The sequence below is a fragment of the Oncorhynchus clarkii genome, chromosome 22 (assembly GCF_045791955.1).
Source record: "Oncorhynchus clarkii lewisi isolate Uvic-CL-2024 chromosome 22, UVic_Ocla_1.0, whole genome shotgun sequence".
NCBI classification, from domain to species: domain Eukaryota; kingdom Metazoa; phylum Chordata; class Actinopteri; order Salmoniformes; family Salmonidae; genus Oncorhynchus; species Oncorhynchus clarkii.
The window spans coordinates 3,014,943-3,033,816 of NC_092168.1; the positions used below are offsets into that span (position 1 = coordinate 3,014,943).

General features: G+C 42.4%; 1 protein-coding gene across 4 annotated transcripts in view; it reads right to left on the minus strand.

Moving 5' to 3' along the window:
* The window catches only part of LOC139380324 (sodium leak channel, non-selective), a 265,187-nt gene that overhangs the window by 99,891 nt on the left and 146,422 nt on the right, over positions 1-18,874 (minus strand). The gene's annotated exons all lie outside the window — the stretch shown is intronic.

Sequence of the window (18,874 nt, forward strand, 5' to 3'; positions counted from 1 at the left end):
TTAGATTTATTAAAATGTTGTTGCCAGGGAAACTCATACAAGGAGGACTATGGAGGCTATATGAGTTACAGGATGTCTTAAACATTTTGCAGACCTGGGGAAAGCGATCATATACTGTACCCTGTACCAACTTCTGCCTACAATTGTATTACTAAAGGATAATTTTAATACTTAAACAAAGAGTCTGTGTTTCCTTTCCATTACTAACATATGTTTGATAATTATATAGACCTGATCATTTGTTGAAGAAATTGACCAACACTAGCAACTGCAAGCTAGCTAGATAAATTGCCATAAATGTTTAATGCTTTTCGACCTGTCCCCAAATTAATATAATTGGTTCAGAGTTATTTTTATATATTTCAACCTGCGTATCTGTCACGCCCTGACCTTAGTATTCTTTGTTTTCTTTATTATTTTGGTTAGGTCAGGGTGTGACATGGGTGATGTATGTGTTTATGCCCCTGTCTAGGGGTTTTGTATGTCTATGGGTGTTCACTAGTCTAGGTGTTATGTATGTCTATGGTTGCCTAGATTGTTTCTAAATTAGAGGCAGCTGTTTATCGTTGTCTCTGATTGGGAAATATATTAAGGCAGGCATATTCCTTGGGTATTTCGTGGGGTATTGTCTATGGTTAGTTGCATGTGTCTGCACTTGTTTATTTATAGCGGCATGTTTGTTTAGTTTGTTTAGTGTTCGTTAATAAATAGAAAGAAGAATGTATTCACATCACGCTGCGCCTTGGTTTTCTCCATTCAACGAACGTGACAGTGTCGTGATCGCGTTTGGTGTGGGGAGACAAAATCAATTAGCGCACGATGGCGCACGCGCGTCCCGTCTGGGCATGGTGTTAGAACCTTCACCTCCACACAAAAAGGGCAGTGTGCCAGACACTAGTACTGTACTTACTGCCGCTAAACCTATCAACACTTTAAATACTTGTTTTTGTTAGTCATTACAATAATGTATTATTATTAAAAGTCCAATGCAGCTGTTTTCTATCTCCATATGAAATCATTTCTGGTAAATACATATTTTTTTTAAAATTAGATGGCTACAAAAGAACAGTTGGTGGCACTATAAATGTAATTGGAACCAGCGGCACCATAGGATGAATACTAATAACTCTTGAACAAGTGGACTTTGGCTCATGCAAATTAATGTCACATTTAAATGAAGCAGACAACTAATGTGAAATTTTTTGAAAATATTTCACAAATCTTAACATAAACCATTAGTCAAATAATCACAGAATTGGTGTAAAACCTCAATACATTAAGTAATTACTTTAAAGGTCAAATGCAGCTGTTTTTATCTCAATATCAATATTGGAGTGCCTTGCTTTTACAACAAAATCCTCTCACCCTTATTCTTGTTTCCCACCACCCAACAGGCCAAGCACCTCTTTAATCTCTGAGTTTTCTGAACTAATAACCTCTGTATGTAATTTTGGGACACATGAACATCCATGTTGACTCACCCAAGTGCTCTATGGCTGATGACTCCCTTAACTTGCTGGACTGTCTAAACCTTGTGCAACATGTAAATGTTCCCATTCACAACCGTGGACACATATTGGACCTCATTATCACTGGCAATGTCTCTGTCCCTGACTTGGATGTCATCGAGCTAGGCATCTCTGTACGCAAGGACGAGACACTGTCTCTGACCACTCCAACTCCTCTCCACCACCCAAAGAGGACCATTAAATTCCACAACCTAAGAAAACTTAACCCATCCCTCTTCCAGGAACACATCCAGTCCACCTCTGAGTCTGACTGCAGTGAGCTGGCCCTCGGTAATATGATAAATCTGTATAACAGGACTCCAAGTAACACCCTGAACATCCTTGCCCCTGAAAAAAACATTTCAACGCTCGTCTCCTTGGTTCACTGATGAATTGCGCAGAATGAAGACTCATGGCCATTGGAGGAAGGATGGCCTCACTGCCCACCTACTGGCCTATAAAGACCACCAGGCAAGCTACTCTGCTGCCTTAAAATTACAAAGGTAACCCCAGAACCCTGTTCTCTACCATCAACTGCTTTTTTAACCCTGCAAACTTGTCCTCTCCTGAAGCCTCATCTGAGCAGTGCAATCACTTCTCTGATCTTTTCAAGACAAAGATTGACACCATCATGGCCTCTAAGATGACATGCACCCCCATTCCTGAGACTGCCCCTCCCCTCAGCAACTTTAATTATGTCTAAAATGAAAGTCACTATTTGTTCTCTTGAACCTATCCTTACATCCCTACTCAAAACCTGCTCATCTAGCCTGCGTATGTGTGTCACCACCCTGATCAACAATTCACTGCTGAATTAGAGGTACCACTGATCTTCAAAACAGCTGCAGTAACCCCCTTTCTGAAGAAACCCAACTTGAATAGGACATCCTATCCAACTACAGGCCCATCGCCAAACTGCCCTTCCTATCAAACGTACTTGAGAAAGTGGTTGCAAACCAGCTTCAGTCACATCGGTCATCTAATCAGTTGTACAAGGTTTTCCAGTCTGGCTTCCGGCCCTTGCACAGCACCGAAACAGCTCTGGTTAAAGTTACCAATAACCTACTAATAGCTGCTGATTCAGTCAGGATCTCCTAGCATCAGTGTCTTAGATCTCAGTGCTGCTTTTGACACCGTAGACCACAACATCCTCCTGCTGCGTTTCAGAGTGCTCCTCCTACCTCTCCAACAGGAAGCAATACATCACTATTGGAGAGTCCAGACTGGAGGAGTCTGTAGTCACGTGGCGTTCCACAGGGGTCAGTGCTGGAGCCTATCCTGTTTTCAATTTACATGTTCCCTCTCGGCCAAATCCTCAGAGATTATAACATCAACTTCCACTGCTACGCTGACGACACCCAGGTTAACATTAACAAAAAACAGACACCATCTCTGCCCTAGCAAAACTCAGCAGCTACCTATAGGACATCAGGGCATGTATGAAAGATAACTTCCTCCAGCTGAACAGTACCAAGACTCAGGCTATGGCTTTTGGGATACCCAAGCAGGTCAACAGTGCTGGAAACATCTGGCCTACAATCAACGTCCAGGCCATCCACCTGTCCTCTGTCATCTCCAACCCAGGAGTCACATTTGAGCCTTCTCTTTCCCCCGATGCTCACATAAAACAAATGCAGAGAAACTCACCCACGCCTTCATCTTCTCTTGGATCGACTACGACACTGCTCTGTTTGGGGGGCCTGCCAGCCAAATCACTACATAGGCTCCAACTAATCCAGAACAGTGCTGCCACATCACCTGGCCCAACTCCACTGGCTACCGGTCAATTACAGGATCAACTTCAAAATCCTCATGATTGTATTTAAAGCCATGAATAGATTGAGCCCCACCTACATCAGCGATCTAATCTCCATCAGCTCCACCCACTCCCTACTGCTTCAAGTCCCCAAGAGACGTCTCTGCTCCCTTGGTCCTTGCCTATGGAGTGCTCGGAACTTTTAAAACAGGCCTTAAAACTCACTTCTGTTTTTTCATAGTCCTAGTCCCAATCTAAAATGTATTTAGCGCCTAGCCCACTATTGCCATTTTACCTGCATTGATTCTAAATGTATGTTGTTTTTAATGTATATAATAATTAAAAGTGCTATACAAATTACATGTATTATTATGATTATGATGTCACCAGGCAGGTGATGTCACCAGGCAGGCCAAAACTCCATCCCACCAAAACAGCCAGATATTTCAGGAGGTCTTTTTCAATCAGCTCTTACACTAAAAGGGCAATATCATAATTTTCACAGTATTACGTACTGGGCCTTTAAAATCCAACAGTGGTGCACTCAACATTACTGTATAATGACAATAACGTTTGCTAATAAGATTTGGGATTGCTAATAGCATGTAGGACCCTCATATTAAAGGCCTCAGAACTCCCCATCTGCTGGGCAAGGAATCTTAACGGACCTGTTAAATTAACGGTCCAGTGTTTCCATAGTTTCATGAAATATGATCTCCAGTGCATTCGGAAAGTATTCAGACCCCTTGACTTTTATTAACACATTTTGTTACGTTACAGCCCAATTCTCAAACTGATTAAATTGTTTTTTTCCCACTCATCAATCTACACACAATACCCCATAAGGATATAGCAAAAAAATGTTTTAGACATTAAAAATATATATATATTAAAAACAAAAAGCTGAAATATCACATTTACCTAAGTATTCAGACCCTTTACTCAGTACATTGTAAATGCTGCCAAAGGTGCTTCGACAGACTCAAGTCTTCTTGGGTATGACGCTAAAAGCTTGGCACACCTGTATTTGGGGAGTTTCTCCCATTATTTGCTGCAGATCATCCCAAGCTCTGTCAGGTTGGATGGGCAGCGTCTACGCACAGCTATTTTCAGGCTCTGGCTGGGCCACTCAAGCACATTCAGAAACTTGTCCCGAAGCCACTACTGCGTTGTCTTGACTATGTGCTCAGCATTGTTGCCCTGTTGTGAGGTCCTGTGACAAGGCACAAAACTGGGGAAGGGTACCAAAAATTGTCTTCAGCATTGAAGGTCCCCAAGAACACAGTGGCTTCCATAATTCTTAAATGGAAGAAGTTTAGAACCACCAAGACACTTCCTAGAGCTGGCCGCCTGGCCAAACCGTGCAATCGGGGAAGAAGGGCCTTGGTCAGGGAGGTGACCAAGAACCCAATGGGCACTCTGAAAGAGCTCTAGAGTTCTTCTGTGGAGATGGGAGAACCTTCCAGAAGGACAACCATCTCTGCAGCACTCCACCAACCAGGCCTTTATGGTAGAGTTGCCAGGCGGAAGCCACTCCTCAGTAAAAGGCAAATGAAAGCCCGCTTGGAGATTGCCAAAAGGAACCTCAAGGACTGTCAGACCACGAGGAACAAGATTCTCTGGTCTGATGAAAACAAGATTGAAGTCTTTGGCCTGAATGCCAAGTGTCAAATCTGGAGGAAACCCGGCACCATCCCTACGGTGAAGCATGGTGGTGGCAGCATCATTATGCTCTGGGAATGTTTTTCAGCGACAGGGACTGAGAGAGTAGTCAGGATCGAGGGAAAGATAAATGGAGCAAAGAACAGGGAGATCCTTGATGAAAACCTGCTCCAGAGCACTCAGAAGGTTCACCTTCCAACAGGACAACAACCCTAAGCACACAGCCAAGACAACGGCTTGAGGACAAGTCTCTGAATGTCCTTGATTGGCCCAGCCAGAGCCTGATGGAACCCGATGGAACATCTCTGGAGAGACCTGAAAATAGCTGTGCAGTGATGTTCCCCATCCAACCTGACAGATCTTGAGAGGATCCCAAAAAAACAATACCGATACCAATAACCAATATTTAAACATTTTGTGGCCTTTTAAACATTCTTGTATAGTTAAATAGTTAACACACACACGGACGCAGTGGTCGAAGGCACTGCATCTCAGTGCAAGAGCTGTCACTAAAGTCCCTGGTTCGAATCCAGGCTGTATCACATCCGGCCTCGATTGGGAGTCCCATATTGGCTCAGCATCGTCCGGGCCGTCATTGTAAATAAGAATTTGTTCTTAACTGAAATGCCGAGTTAAATAAATGCTACACAACACATCACACTGACCAAAATGTTATTTTGTTGGCATTTACGTATGTCCCCATTACCAGTAAAACATAATCAAAACCTATTTATTTCACTTACTTGCTGTGCTGTTTCATTGTTCAGTCGTTTCATTCTCAACCAGGATTCCATAGAACGCTGTTTGGGACTTTGCGTGTCAAAAAATATACACGTCAAATAACACTATTTGACGTGTTAAATAACACAGCATAATCTGTTTCAGTAGCTATAGTTAGTTAGCTAACTATATAGCTTGGTGTCATCATCTAAAATAACCCTGATTTTTTAGAGAGTTCTTATTTGATTAATGGTGGTCGGACCTATCTATGTGAGCTAGCATTAATACTGGACTTTGGGGTCAGCCTTCAAAATAAAAGTATGTCAGAATTCTACTATTTGTATGATTTGCATCACTGTCAATGACATACTTTTATTTTGAAAGCAAACCACAAATTTCACTATTGTGCCTAATCCTTATTGTGGCTAGCTTCACAACACACAGCCCGGTCCATTGGAGCGTCACTAGCCAGATGAAGCTAGCTGGCTGCTTATAACGTTAGCTTTGGGCAACAGGGTTAAGTAGTTAGCTAGCTATTTATTTTCATGAACTGAAGTTCAATTTCAATAGGTGAACAACAAGTGGCAACCTAGCTAATACTTACTCACAAGGATTCCTAAATCATTGCTAAGAATAATGAAAATTACTGCAGTTTCTACCGGTCATTGTTTTCAGGCTGGTATTGGTATTGGAACCAAGCTAAACCTAGCTACCCCAGAAGTTGCGGTCGAACAAATTATGCTTTATTACCAACATAGTTCGTGGCTGGTGTTTGCATGTTTGCAGACTTTTTCATACAGCTTTGACAGTGCTACTGTAACTTTTTTGACACACAAAGACCCAAACGGCGTTCCATATAGTATGTATGCCGTGAAGCTAATAGCAGTGACGCTATTACTGAGTAATTCCGGTTGGGCAACATCTGGAAAATAGCGCACTTGCTAGTGTGTACCGGTGCTCGACCAGTCGGCGAAAGCCAACATCACCCAGGACAGACAACGGTTGATTGTCAAGGGCAATGAATTCCATTATCATGGCTTTAATGGATTTCACCTTTGAGTTGAAATTTTCGTACTCTTTCAAATGACTGCTCGACTCGTTGACTGCTCGATCCACACAGCAGACAATGTGTGGGCTAGGTTAGGAATGCTATGTTGCACGTGTAGTGCAACATTTAATGTGCTGTTATTACGTCATGTATCTACGTTATATATAGGTATGCAAGGTAGCTTTGAAATAGTTTTTTAACATCGGCTTTAAACTAGACATCGGCCTATACCGATGTTGGCATTTTAAGCAAATATCGGTCGATTCCGATATGTTCACCGATATATTGTGCATCGCAAGTGAAGATAATATGCTTAAAAAAAAAAAAAAAGTACCCCCTTTTTCATGGTATCCAATTGTTAGTAGTTACTGTCTCATCGCTACAACTCCCATACAGGCTCGGGAGAGACAAAGGTCGAGAGCCATGATTCTGGAGAGCAGATAACAGCATTGAGGGGAATAAATGTCGGATTTCCAAGTAGGTAACAGAAATTACATTAACAGAAAACATTGGAAAAATGTTCAAATCATGATTTTTTATATATTATATTTCACATTTTGAGGTAATTTAACAGACAGTAGTCGCTCTGTTGTCTGGAGCGACTTGCAGCAACCTTTGTTCAGTAACCCTGGTATATACCAGCAAGCAGATTGATTTGGTGTTGTCCCATATTAATGCCATCTTATCATATCTTAATAAATAAAGTTATCTCCACTGAGAGCAGTAGCACCTGGAAAGGCTATTTCTGTTGACTTTGAGGGGGTGTCTCCTCTGTCCTTCCTGCTTCCTCCTATCGTGTTTACTGAACTCTGTTTACTCTCTCTTTCCGTCTGGCTGTCTACATTTAAAAAAAACTCCCCTAACTTAATTTCACGCAATAAATGCATTATCCCAATCAGTACTGATGAGCAGAGCGTGGACGGATGTGTGTGAGTGCGTATCTCATTAAATACTTCCTGTTATCTCAGGCTAATCTGCATGGAGGAAAAGGCCGGGTGTTCATTCATTAGCAGCACCTCCGCTTACCCTGTCTTCACTAATTGCTTATGATCCCACAGTGTGTGTGTGTGTCTGAGATGTCTTGAATGCAGACGACAAATTAAATCCACATTGTCAGTCAATGAATATGAAGAGAATTGTTCCACCCAGCAACAGTCCATTCTCCCCCTCTCTCTCTCTCTCCCTCCCTCTCCTTCTCTCTCTCCATCTTCTCATTCTCTCATTCCCTCTCCTCTCTCTTTCACTCTCTTATCTACTTCAGGTATCTTAAAACCTATACGTCTGCAGATCTCAGGCAACGTAAAGAAAGGCAACAACAAAAAAGTTCAAACCTAATCTGCTCTATCACTGTGAACTAATCCACATACCTTCCTGTCATTTTCATCCCTCGCTTTCTGAGAAGAAAACCCAAATAAAGACAAATGGGCTGTCATCATTGACAGATGCAAGTCGTTCCCATAAAAAACAGTGGTGTAGTCAGCTAACTATGACAGATGCTTCAGACCATGTGGTTTATTGATGATGTCATTATCGCATAAACAACACATCATACAATCATATTGCCTTTTTTCTCTGCACACACCTGGTATCCAATCTATAGTTTCAGTTTTAGTGTTAAGAATAGAAAGCATGCGTGGGAGGGTAGGATCCATTTGTGACTTGTTTCAGGAAACTTGGCATAGCTAGCTACTAGCGAGTAGTCAGTTAGCCACTGCTAGTAGTCATCAGCTAACCTTAGCCTGGTCAACTCCTGCCAGTCTGCACAGCGCAATTCAATCCAGAGCATACCGGACTGCTTTTTCTCCTCCAAATCTCAATTTCTCCGGATTCCTACCACAAGCTCTGAACCTCTTCACCTGGATCAGCGCAGCTAGATAGCTGCTATTCGAGTGGCTACTCCTGGCTAACGTCTCTGTCCCGAAGCAAGCACCAGTTACCTGGGAACAAACCTTGTGCTAGGCCCATCTCCTGGCTAGCTGAAGAGCCACTCCTTTATGCTACAATACCTATTTTGCCAATTGGCCTGGACCCTTTTACTGCCTACACGGAGCCCTGCTGATCCATCCTAAAGCCCTTCTGCTAGCCTGCTAGCCCCGGCCCGCTAACTGTCTGAATCGCTGTGTCTCCAGCTCGCCTAGCTACTCACTGGTCCCTATGATCATTCGGCTACGCATGCCTCTCCCTAATGTCAATATGCCTTGTTCATTGCGGTTTTGGTTAGTGATTATTGTCTTATTTCACTATAGAGCCTCTAGCCCTGCTCAATATGCCTTAGCTTAACTCCCACACATGCGGTGACCTCATCTGGTTTAAATGGTGTCTCTAGAGACAAAACCTCTCCCATCGTCACTCAATGCCTAGGTTTACCTCCACTGTATTCACATCCTACCATACCTTTGTCTGTACATTATGCCTTGAATCCATTCTTCCGCGCCGAGAAACGTGCTCCTTTTACTCTCTGTTCCCAGCGCACTAGACAATCAGTTCTTATAGTCTTTAGCCATAACCTTATCCTACTCCTCCTCTGTTCCTGTAGAGTTTAATACAGGCCCTGCAGCACCTAGCTCCACTCCCATTCCCTAGGCACTCTCATTTGTTGACTTCTGTAACTGTAAAAGCCTTGGTTTCATGCATGTTAACATTAGAAGCCTACTCCCTAAGTTTGTTTTATTCACTGCTTTAGCACACTCGGCCCACCCGGATGTCCTTGCCGTGTCTGAATCCTGGCTTAGGAAGACCACCAAAAATCCAGAAATTTCCATCCCTAACTATGAAATTTTCCGACAAGATAGAAGTGCCAAAGGGGGCGAAGTTGCAATCTACTGCAGAGATAGCTTGCAGAGTTCCATCATACTATCCAGGTCTGTGGCAAACCAACTCAAGCTTCTACTTCTAAAAATCCACCTTTCCAGAAACAAGTCTCTCACCATTTCCACTTGCTATAGACCACCCTCAGCCCCCAGGTGTGTGAAAGGATTGCCCCTCATCCACCTTCAGAGCTCGTACTGTTAGGTGACCTAAAATGGGACACGCTTAACACCCCGACCGTCCTAAAATCTAAGCTAGAAGCCCTCAATCTCACACAAATGATCAATGAACCTACCAGGTACAACCCCAAATCCATAAACACGGGCACCCTCATAGATATCGTCCTGACCAACCTGCCCTCCAAATACCCCTCTGCTGTCTTCAACCAGGATTTCAGTGATCACTGCCTCATTGCCTGCGTCCGTAATGGGTCTGTGGTCAAACAACCACCCCATCACTGTCAAACGCTCCCTAAAACACTTCAGCGAGCAGCACCTCCTCCAAGCTGCCCACTGCACTCTGGCTAGGAAACACTGTCAGCACCGATAAATCCATGATAATTGATAATTTCAACAAGCATTTTTCTACGGCTGGAAATTTTTTCCACCTGGCTAACCATAACCCAGTCAACAGCCCTGCACCCCTCACAGCAACTTGCCCAAGCCTCCCCCATTTCTCCTTAATTAAGCCAAATCCAGATAGCTGGACCCCTAAAAATCTGCCGGGCTAGACAATCTGGACCCTCTAATTCCGCCGCAATTGCTACAACCCCTATTACTAACCTGTTCAACCTCTCTTTCGTATCGTCTGAGATCCCCAAAGATTGGAAAGCTGCTGGGGTCATCCCCCTCTTCAAAGGCAGAGATAAACCAGACCCAAACTGTTACAGACCTATATCTATCCTACCCTGCCTTTCTAAGGTCTTCGAAAGCCAAGTTAACAAACAGTGTGTCAAATCAGAGTGCCTGTTGTCCGGACCTCTGGCAGTCTCTATGGGGGTGCCACAGCGTTCAATTCTTGGGCTCTTCTCTGTATACATCAACTCTTGCTGCTCGTGATTCCCTGATCCACCTCTACGCACACGACACCATTCTGTATACCTCTGGCCCTTCTTTGGACACTGTGTTAACCTCTTACAGCCACTGAGACGCCAGTGTCTCACCTAGCCATCAGGAAATGGAAATGCGTAGCGCCAAATGCTAATAGTACTCGATAAAACTCAAACTTTCATTAAATCACACATGCAGGGTAGTCAATTAAAGCTACACTCGTTGTGAATCTAGCCAGCATGTCAGATTTAAAAAATAAACTGTGTGAAGACCATTTCTTCCTAACAAAGACCGTAATGAATTTACCAGAATGTTAAATAATTATGACATAACATTGAAGGTTGTGCAATGTAACAGGAATACTTAGACTTAGGGTTGTCACTAGGTCAATATAACACAGAAGGAACGGTTCCGTATCTCACTGAAAGAATAAAACGTTGTGTTAATTTTACCATATTAATGACCTAAGGCTCATATTTCTGTGTGTTTATTATATTATAATTAAGTCTATAATTTGATAGAGCAGTCTGACTGAGCGGAGGTAGGCAGCAGCAAGCTCGTAAGCATTCATTCAAACAAGCACTTTCCTGCGTTTGCCAGCAGCTATTCGCAATGCTTGAAGCACAGCGCGGTTTATGACTTCAAGCCTATCAACTCCCGAGATTAGGCTGGCAATCCTATAATGCCTATACGAACATTGAATAGTCAAAGGTATATTAAATACAAATGGTGCAGAGAGAAATAGTCCTATAATTCCTATAATAACTACAACCTAAAACTTCTTAACTGGGAAGATTGAAGACTCATGTTAAAAGGAACCACCAGCTTTCATATGTTCTCATGTTCTGAGCAAGGAACTTAAACATTATATTTTTTACATAGCACATATTGCACTTTTACTTTCTTCTCCAACACTTTGTTTTTGCATTATTTAAACCAAATTGAACATGTTTCATTATTTATTTGAGGCTAAATTGATTTTACTGATGTATTATATTAAGTTAAAATAAAAGTGTTCATTCTATATTGTTGTAATTGTCATTATTACAAATATATCACTTGAAGTCGGAAGATTATATAAACTTAGGTTGGAGACATTAAAACTTGTTTTTAAACTACTCCACACATTTCTTGTTAAAAAACTATAGTTTTGGAAAGTCGGTTAGGACATCTACTTTGTGCATGACACAAGACATTTTTCCAACAATTGTTTACAGGCAGATTATTTTACTTACCATGCAGTGTATCACAATTCCAGTAAGTCAGAAGTTTACATACACTAACTTGACTGTGCATTTAAACAGCTTGGAAAATTCCAGAAAATTAGGTCATGGCTTTAGAAGCTTCTGATAGGCTAATTAACATCATTTGAGTCAATTGGAGGTGTACCTGTGGATGTATTTCAAGGACTACCTTCAGATGCAGTGCCTCTTTGCTTGACATCATGGGAAAATCAAAAGAAATCAGCCAAGACATCATAAAACAATTGTAGACCTCCATAAGTCTGGTTCATCCTTGGGAGCAATTTCCAAACGCCTGAAGGTACCACATTCATCTGTACAAACAATAGTATAGTATAAACACCATGGGACCACGCAGCCGTCATACCGCTCAGGAAGGAGTCGCGTTCTGTCTCCTAGAGATAAATGTACTTTGGTGCAAAAAGTGCAAATCAATCCCAGGCCAACAGCAAAGGACCTTGTGAAAATGTAAAACGAGTCCTATATCGACATAACCTGAAAGGCCGCTTAGCAAGGAAGAAGCCACTGCTCCAAAAACCGCCATAAAAAAGCCAGACTACAGTTTGCAACTGCACATGGGGACAAAGATCATACTTTTTGGAGAAATGTCCTCTGGTCTGATGAAACAAAAATAGAACTGTTTGGCCATAATGACCATCGTTATGTTTGGAGGGAAAAGGGGGAGGGTTGCAAGCCGAAGAACAACATTCCAACCGTGAAGCACGGGGGTGGCATCATCATCTTGTGAGGGTGCTTGCTGCAGGAGGAACTGGTGCACTTCACAAAATAGATGGCATCAGTCAGGATGTTAAAGCTTGGTCACAAATGGGTCTTCCAAATGGACAATGACCCCAAGCATACTTCCAAAGTTGTGGCAAAATGGCTTAAGGACAACAAAGTCAAGGTATTGGAGTGGCCATCACAAAGCCCTGACCTCAATCCTATTGAAAATTTGTGGGCAGAACTGAAAAAGGACGCCTACAAACCTGACTCTCTTACACCAGCTCTGTCAGGAAGAATGGGCCAAAATTCACCAAACCTATTGTGGGAAGCTTGTGGAAGGCTATCCAAAACATTTGACCAAAGCAAGCAACGCTACCAAATACCAATTGAGTGTATGTAAACTTCTGACCCACTGGGAATGTGATGAAAGAAATAAAAGCTGAAATAAATCATTCTGTCTACTATTATTCTGACATTTCACATGCTTAAAATAAAGTGGTGATCCTAACTGATCTAAAACAAGGATTTTTTTACTCTGATTAAATATCAGGAATTGTGAAAAACTGAGATTAAATGTATTTGGCTAAGGTGCATGTAAACTTCCGACTTCAACTGTATATAAAAATTGGCCGATTAATCGGTATCGGCTTTTTTTGGTCCTCCAATAATCGGTATCGCCGTTGAAAAATCATAATCGGTCGACCTCTAGATAGAACTGTAACTACCAATTCGATGCAACAAAACTGTGGAGAAAAAGGGGTAAAATAATCATTTTTTATTTTTTTAAACAGAACAAAATTATAACCGCAACTTGAAAAGTGTTGGTCCCATGTTTAATGAGTTGAAATAAAACATCCCAGAAATGTTCCATACGCATAAAAATCTTTTCTCTCTAAAATGTGTACAAATTTGTTTACAGTCCTGTTAGTGATCATTTCTCCTTTTCCAAGATAATCCACCACATGTGTGGCATATCAAGAAGCTGATTAAAGAGAATTATCATTATACAGGTCCACCTTGAGCTGGGGACAATAAAAGGCCAATCTAAAATATGCAGTTTGGTAAGGGAAGATACACAACATGGACAAAAGTATGTGGACACCTGCTCGTCAAACATCTCATTCCAAAATCATGGGCATTAATATGGAGTTGGTCCTTCCTTTGCTGCTATAACAGCCTCCACTCTTCTGGGAAGGCTTTCAACTAGATGTTGGAACATTGCCGCAGGGACTTGCTTCCCATTCAGCCACAACAGCATTTGTAAGGATTAGTAAGGTCGGGCACTGATGTTGGGGGATTAGGCACAGTCAGCGTTCCAATTCATCCCAAAGGTGTTGGATGGGGATGAGGTCAAGGCTCTGTGCAGGCCAGTCAAGTTCTTCGACACCGATCTCGACAAACAATTTCTGTATGGACCTTGCTTTATGCATGGTGGCATTGTCATGCTGAAACAGGAAAGGACCTTCCCTAAACTGAAGCACAGAATTGCCTAGAATGTCATTGTATGCTGTTTCCCTTCATTGGAACTAAGGGGCCCGAACCATGAAAGACATAAAAAACAGCCCCAGACCATTATTCCTCCTCAACCAAACGTTACAGTTGGCACTATGCATTTGCATTTCCACTGATGCAGGGTCCAATGGCAGCAAACGTTACACCACTCCAGCCGACGCTTGATGGTAATTTTAGGCTTGTGTGCTCCTGCTTTAGAACTTGGCAGTCCCGCTCTGTAAGCTTGTGTGGCCTACCACTTCGCAGCTGAGCCGTTGTTGCTCATAGACATTTTCACTTCATAATAACAGCACGTACAGTGGACTGGGGCAGCTCTAGCAGGGTCGACATTTTGACAACCTTGTTAGAAAGGTGGCATCCTATGACGGTACCATGTTAAAAGTCACTGAGCTCTTCAGTAAGGCCATTCTACTGCCAATGTTTGGTCATGGAGTTCGCATGGCTGTGTGCTCGATGTTATACTGTCAGCAACGGGATGAAATAGACTAATCTAATAATCTGAAGGTGTGTCCACATACTTTTGTATATATAGTGTATCGTGACTCGCTTAAATCATTTGCGTATCAGGACTTGCTTGAATCATTTAAGTATCATGACTTAACTCACTATGTTTCTAACTACAGCACATCATAAAGAGATAGCTAAAGACAGGTAGGCATATTTCAAAGATGTACATGAGTCCTTACTGAGCAATATATCAAGGCAATATATCAAGGCTCTTGGATGGAAATGTCAATGTAATATTGTTCTCAATCTACCGTTGTTAACATGAACTCTGTACCACATGAACAAAGTATGCATTTCCACACTCACACAGCCAACTGTACACACACAGCTTTTATAGATGGAATTGAAATACAATCGCATGTTTGAATGGTTTTGCTGTTAACATTTCTGAGAAACACACACACACTGGGAAACACACACACACACACACACACACACACACACACACACACACACACACACACACACACAGGGAAACGCCTATGACATTATGAACAACGTGAACTGTGAACATCATTCTATCAATGTTTCGACCTTCTGCTTAGATCAAAAGCTGCCTGTGATTGCCTCCACTTTCCAATATCTGCAGAGGCAGTTTGAATCCAAAAACTCTAATACCTATACTGAGTTCAAAGATTTGCATGAATACACATTTTGAATAGATTATTCACCTTCAATTTGTTTTTCCATTATTTCCAATTAATTTGAGCATGGCAATTGTCTACGGGCGCGGCAGACTGTGAAAAGGAAAGGATTAACAATGTCCCAGGGAAGATCATGCATGCATGAGCTTTGTGTGTCAAGGTTCCCCAGGAAAGTATCATTGATATATGGCTTCTCAGTTTTGACTGGCTTTTCAGTAAAAAAAAAGTTTTCAGTTCTAACAAAAAAAATATACACTTAAATCATAGTTTGTTCGATTGATTGGCTTGATCGATCGATTGATCATTTGATTGACATTGGTTTAAGGAAATACCCAAAAGTCTATCCGAAACATTTCTGGTTGAGATGTGGTAGCATCACAGTGGAAAAGAACACACATTACATCACATTCATCCATTCAAATCTCCACCAAAAACATACACATGATATGAACAGTGAAATATACAATGAGCAACAAAAGTATTAGGACAGTAACAGATGATTTGATATTTTGGCTCTTTACTCCAGCACATTGGATTTGAAATAATATGACAATGAGGTTAAAGTGCAGACTGTCAGCTTTAATGTGAGGGTATTTATCCATATCAGGTGAACTGTTTAGAAATTACAGCACTTTTTGTTAATAGTCTTTCCATTTTAGGGGACCAAAAGTATTCGGACAAATTCACTTCTGTGTGTACATGTTTCGAAACAGTTTTACATTAATGTGGATGATACAATGATTACGGATAATCATGAATGAATCGTAAATAATGATGAGTGTGAAAGTTAGATGCACAAATACACTATACAGTGCATTCGAAAAGTATTCAGACACCTTGACTTTTTCCACATTTTGTTTAAGTTACAGCCTTATTCTAAAATGGATTCAATCATTTATTTTCTCATCAGTCTACACATAATACCCCATAATGAGAGAGCAAAAACAGTTAAAAAAAAATGTTTTGTGCATTAATTAAAAATTAAAAAACAGCAACATTTACATAAGTATTCAGACCCTTTACTCAGTACTTTGTTGAAGCACCTTGACAGCGATTACAGCCTCGAGTCTTCTTGTGTATGACGCTACAAGCTTGGCACAGCTGTATTTGGGAAGTTTCTCCCTTTCTTCTCTGCAGATCCTCTCTCTTTGTAAGGTTGGATTGGGAGCGTCGCTGTACTGCTATTTTCAGGTCTCTCCAGAGATGTTCGATCGGGTTCAAGTCTGGGCTCTGGCTGGGCCACTCAAGGACATTCAGAGTCGTGTCCCGAAGCCACTCCTGCGTTGTCTTGGCTGTGTGCTTAGGGTTGTTGTCCTGTTGGAAGATCAACCTTCACCCCAGTCTGTGGTCCTGAGTGCTCGGGAGAATGTCTTGGCTGTGTGCTTAGGGTTGTTGTCCTGTTGGAAGATCAACCTTCACCCCAGTCTGTGGTCCTGAGTGCTCGGGAGAATGTCTTGGCTGTGTGCTTAGGGTGGTTGTCCTGTTGGAAGATCAACCTTCACCCCAGTCTGTGGTCCTGAGTGCTCGGGAGAATGTTTTCATCAAGGATCTCTCTGTACTTTGCTCTGTTCATCTTTCCCTTGATCCTCCCAGTCCCTTCCGCTGAAACACTTCCCCACAGCATGATGCTGCCTCCACCATGCATCACCGTAGGGATGGTGCCAGGTTTCCTCAAGACGTGACACTTGGCATTCAGGCCAACCAGATAATCTTGTTTCTCATGGTCTGAGAGTACTTTAGGTGGCTCCAAAAGGCACCAAGCGTGCCTTTTACTTTATGGCCACTCTACCATAAAGGCCTGATTGGTGGAGTGCTGAAAAGATGGTTGTCCTGGAAGGTTCTCCCATCCCCACAGAGGAACTCTGGAGCACTGTCAGAGTGACCATTGGGTTCTTGGTCACCTCCCTGACCAAGGCCCTTCTCCCCCAATTGCTCAGTTTGGCTAGGTGGTCAGCTCTAAGAAGAGTCATTGTGGTTTTAAACTTCTTCCATTTAAGAATGAGGGAGCCCACTGTTTTCTTGGGGACCTTCAATGCTGTAAAAAAAATTGGTGCCTTGACACAATCCTGTCTCGGTGAACTACGGACAATTCCTTCGACCTCATGGCTTGGTTTTTGTTCTGACATGCTCTGTCAACTGTGAGACCTTATATAGACAGGTGTGTTTCCAATCAATTAAATTTACCACAGGTGGACTCCAATCAAGTTGTAGAAACATCTCAAGGATTATCAATGGAAATAGGATGCACCGGAGCTCAATTTTGAGTCTCCTAGCAAAGGGTATGAATACTTAAGTAAATAAGGTATTTCAATTTTTTGCTTTTAATACATTACAACCTGTTTTCGCTTTGTCATTATGGAGTATTGTGTGTAGATTGATAAAGGAAACAATTTATTTAATCCCTTTTAGAATAAGGCTGTAACGTAACAATATGTGGAAAAGGGGAAGGGGTCTGAATACTTTCCAAATGCACTGTATACACAAAAGTATGAGAACACACCTTAAAATGTGTGGATTCGGCTATTTAAGTCACATCCGTTGCTGACAGGTGTATAAAATCGAGCACACAGCTATGCAATCTCAATAGACAAACATTGGCAGTAGAATGGTCTTACTGAAGAGCTCAGTCACTTTCAATGTAGCACCATCAAATCTGCCCTGCAAGAGCTGCCCCGGTCAACAGTATGTGCTGTTATTGTGAAGTGGAATCGTCTAGGAGCAAGACCGGGTCAGCCACGAAGTGGTAGGCCACACAAGCTTACAGAACGTGACCGCCGAGTGCATAGCACGTAGCACGTCTGTCCTGGGTTGCAACACTCACTACCTCATTGTAAATGGATTCTGGAAGCAACGTCAGCACAATAACTGTTCGTCAGGACCTTCATGAAATGGGTTTCCATGGCTGAGCAGCTGCACACAAGCCTAAGATCCCCACGCGCAATGGCAAGCGTCGGCTGGAGTGGTGTAAAGCTCGCCACCATTGGACTCTGGAGCAGTGGAAACGCGTTCTCTGGAGTGATGAATCACGCTTCACCATCTGGCAGTTCGACAGACAAATCTGGCTTTGGAGGAGGAGGAGGAATAATGGCTGCAGCTGTTTTTCATGGTTCGGGCTAGGCCCTTAGTTCCAGTGAAGGGAAACCTTAACGCTACAGCATACAATGACATTCTAGAGGATTCTGTGCTTCCAACATTATGGTAACAGTTTGGGGAAGGACCTTTCCTGTTTCAGCATGACAATGCACCTGTGCACAAAGCAAGGTCCATATAGAAATGGTTTGTCGAGATCGGTGTGGGAAGAAATTTACTGGCTGTCACAGATCCCTGACCTCAACCCCATCGAACACCTTTGGGATGAATTGGAACGCCGACTGCAAGCCAGGCCTAATCGCCCAACATCAGTGCCCAACCTCACTAATGCTTGACGCTAAATCTAACCACATTGAAAAGTCATTTCCGTGAATACTCGTCTGGTGGAGCGCTGCATTTGCAGATGATGCAGGAGACACCTTGTTAAAGTTCACCAACCAAGCTCTGATGAGTGCTCCTGTCCCCCTGTTTGTGTGTGTTTGTCAGCGTGTGTGTGTGTGTGTGTGTGTGTGTGTGTGTGTCACCAGCACTGCTTTTTCACGCTAATTGCACAATGAGTCATGATGGAACACAACAGTCACACAAAGGTGGACAAATGAGAGATCA